Source organism: Aegilops tauschii, chromosome 2, assembly GCF_002575655.3.
Source record: "Aegilops tauschii subsp. strangulata cultivar AL8/78 chromosome 2, Aet v6.0, whole genome shotgun sequence".
NCBI lineage: Eukaryota > Viridiplantae > Streptophyta > Magnoliopsida > Poales > Poaceae > Aegilops > Aegilops tauschii.
In genome coordinates, this window is record NC_053036.3 from 646,844,494 (window position 1) to 646,848,814 (window position 4,321).

Sequence of the window (4,321 nt, forward strand, 5' to 3'; positions counted from 1 at the left end):
AACAATCCATGTCCTTAACAAAGGGTGCATGCACGTATAGATTGAGCGTGTGTCTTGCGTCGTGTGCAGTGTGCATGCAGGCTTGCGAGTCTTGCGTGTGTGCATGTGTACGTTTCAGTGTTGCATGCATGTGTGCGTACGTGCGTGTGTTCGTGAGTGCATGTGTACATGTCAGTGTTGCACGCCTGCATGCGTGCGTGTGTTCGTTATGTGTACGTGTCAGTGTTGCATGCCTGCATGCATGCATGTGTTCGTGCGAATGTTGCGTGCGTGCATGTGTACGTGCGGGGTGAGGCTACACGTGAGTCGACTGACTTTTTCATCTCTGGTCAGTAGATTTTCCAGCCATTGGATAGCAAATCAAGGGCCTGCAGTTTATCTTCAACCTCCACCCCCTGAGCCGCCAGCCACCGCCGGCCGCCGCCGCCCGGGGGCGGCCCGCGCGGCCCCGCCAGCCCCGAAACCACTCCCCACTGCCGGTCCGCCGCCGCACCGGCCATCCCTCTCGGCCCCCTCACGCCGAGCGTTTTCTCCGGCGATCCCCACGCCACCGCCCAATCACCGCGGCCCCCACCGCCGTCGACTGCCAACCAGAGGTCTCACGACTTCGAATCCCCACCGACCACTAATTTATTACCATTTCTGTACTTCATATACGCGCTGACGGGTGCGCCCTATGGTAATGTGCGTTGCTGAATGTGGACCGTTTGACTGGTCAATTGATCGTGTCATCAACAAATTACGGAGCTGTATCGTGAGCCAGTGACTGTATGATCACCAGAAAATGTATTTTATTAATACAGTATAGACTCAAACTACCATTTGTTTCTTTCATATACGCACTGACAGGTGGGCCCCACGGTTACGCGTCCCGATGGTGCAACACTAGTTGCGCCACGTGGAACGTTTGACTAGTCAATTGATTGTGTCATCAACAAAATACGGAGTTGTACGGGTGAGCCAGTGACCGTATAATCACGACATGTATTTTTTTAACACGGTACAGACGCAAGCGCTCATATATACGCGCAAGCACTCACCGCTATAAGCGCACACACGCAGACCCTACCCCTATGAGCACCTTCGAGAGAGTGAGCCAGCATATGATCTTGAGATTTTACGAAGTCACCATAGGTGCCTCATAGTCGAGTGGAATGTCTCCTCCCACTAAACGCATATCGCCGGAAAAATACTGAAATTAACCCAGGATAAATGCGAGCACCAGGACTTTAACCCTGGTGGGCTCGAGAAACCACTGTCCTCCTAACCATCCAACCACAGGTTGGTTAGCACCACAAAATGTATGTGCTGATCGTGATGAGCTTATTCTGAAGTCCAGTGACCATATTGTGCTTTCGCTTCAAATACAATGACCATAAGTGTCGTCAACAAAATACGGAGCAACATCAAATACAATGTCTATCAGTGTCATCAAAAAAATATGGAGACGTATCGTGAGCTAGATACCGTATGTTCACCACGAGAATATATACGGTGACCGTAATGAGCATATTCGGAAGTCCACCGACCGTATAGTGCTTTCGCTTGAAATACAGTGACCGTCACACGTGAATGTGTCATGGGCATGCATACTTTTAGAGGGCCGAGAGATAGTTTGTGTTCGTACGTGAAAGTGGTGTAGAAAGAGGGGGTGTCCGGTGGAGACAAGGAGAGATATGCCCTTTGTTTCTCTTTCCCGTGACTAATATTTTAGGAGAAAATATAAACATTCACAATGCAGAACAAATATTTTTGGATGCACCATGCAATTAACTTTCATGTATAACATTGTACTATTGTATATGCTTATTTTCTTAGTGGCCGATTGCGTGTGTGGTGTGGGGGCACATCATTTCTAGCTCGGGTGGGCACATCATTTCTAGTTGTGGTGGGTTAACATGAGGACTCATGGGTCGGTTCCATCCTGCGCCACATAGGTTGGACCGAGACGCATTATACGAAGACCCATGTGGAGGACTCGGCGTACAACACGAAGCTACCAGAGTCGTGGAGGACTCTATCCCCACTGGTGATAAGCCGACTATATATGATTTGTAACCCTAGGACCCGAGTATGTTATAGAAGCCTGGGGGCTAGTTCGTCGATAGTATACACACACACAATGCCTGGTATTCACGTGTACTTTGTACACACCCCTATCACTGATATACAGTACCAGGAGTAGGCTTTTTCCTCAACTGCAAGGGTCTGAACTTGGGTAAAACCTTGCCTCGTATTACCATCCAGCCTAACAGTCAGGGATATCCTACCGAATGATATGATGGAATCATATCTGCCAACTACTAAGAGAGAGGTGTGTCTGGGGGGTGAATGTGTGCGAGAGAGGCCTAAAGATAATGTGCGTGCAGGAGACACGTAGGCACATATATGTGAGTATAGAGGGCTAGTAGAGACCGTGCGTGTGTATATATGCATGTGAGAGAAATAATGTTTTCCAACAGAGATTAGTGAAAAGAGGGGTACATAGTAGTCAGAGAGAGAGAGATACAGAGAGAGTGTGTGCGTGAGACACCCCGACACCCTGGGAGAGATTGTGAGCATGTGTGAGAGAGAAATGCTGATGTATATAAAGTGTGTGCACTTATGCGTTAGATAGAGAGATATATAGCACGTTTGTGAGAATGGGCCGAGGCATAGTGCATCTACGTGTAAAAGGCGGTTCTACGCATTAAATTAAAATATAAATGGCATTATTATTTTTGGATGAGATCATGAATTTTTCAATTTGCGTATGAACGAAAATTGGTCTATCAGACACCCATACTCTATTGAATTATAACACGTGCATGTCTTTATTTCATATTATCGATCCATAGAGCGAGAGCGGTTTGAAATACATGCAATGCATTGCCTTTGCAATTCATATATAAAACATTAATTAGTGCACTCCATGTTGTTAGTGTGAAGCACTTTATACATTTGTCACTTACATGGATACATTCCAAATTGCTAGCTACGAAATAGAATACATGTTGAATTCAACATAAAGGGGGGTTTCGAAGATTCGAATTCATAGGAAGTGCATTCATCCATTTGAACCCGAGATAATGGCATTTGTAAATCAGATCTAAAAGGGGGCATCAATCTTTGTTGTGCGTTTGAACATGCTATATATTCATACGCATGGCTAACTATTTTTTTGCAACCAAGGAGATTATATCTGGAACCATGCATGAACTGAGGTAAGTTGCATATTTTTTAATATATACTCGTGTACAATGTATATTCAAATGTACCCCATCCATTTGAAAATAATCGTAGTTTTAGGATTTTCAAGAGTAAAGATTTGTGAAGTTTGTCAAATCCTGAAAGTTCAATTCAAGAGAACCAAAAACGTTAATGCTTCTGCTCCCAAATATTGAACGAAGCGCCAAATAAGCCTCTTGGTCACCCGAAACCGCGCGAGACTAATGTTTGGTGGTAGGAAATTACTGTCCTGTCTCCGGCACGTGTAGCCAATCGGCCCGATGTCTAAAGGTCTAATCCGGGGTAGGTTTGTAACTTCACCAAGACGCCAGTCTCAACCGCCTCCTAGAAGCATTCATACGCCGTGGGCGCCTAAACACCCATGTGCTCGGCCAAAATCTATCACGCCCACCATTTGGGACACCTGAGTTTACTGTCCTACCCCCAACCCGCAATATGTCCGAAATTTTAGATGGGGGCATAGTTTGTAACTTTCCCCAAATTTCAAACAAGCGCGTCCAAAACCGAAACATTGTTCACCCTTAGCCCCCCTCCCTCCGTTTCCCCATTCATACTCCGTGGGCGCCAAAACGCCCTCTCCACCAGCCGCAAAACCCCAGCCTCCTCCATCCTCCACCCCAACGTGCCAAATCCACCGCCGCCCTCCTCCATCACGCCGGAGCCGGTACCCCGATGTCGTCATCCAACGCAACCGCAACCGCAATGCCCTCAAGGACTTAGCAGCTGAAACCGAGGCACAGTTGCGTCCACAACGCCCACGCCGACGTGCGCCATACCAGAACCACTTGAACCACGCCGTCATGCGCCTCACCGCTGCCGCTCCACTGTCGCAACCGTCCACTGCACCGGAGTTGTTCCCGCTACACCGTCGTTCGCCGCCTCGGATCTGGTTCCCCGCCGCCAACAGATGGCAACGGCACCACACTCAACAACTTGGCCATGGGTTTGTCCAAGGCTCCACCGTGCTCCACAACTTCTCGTTTCCAGCGAACCACAAGAAGATCTTTGGAAAAACAGAAGGAGGACACAATACTGCCAGCAGAAAGAGGTACTCCTCTAAGCTTATTCGTGCAAATCTTACGTCTCTCCTCAC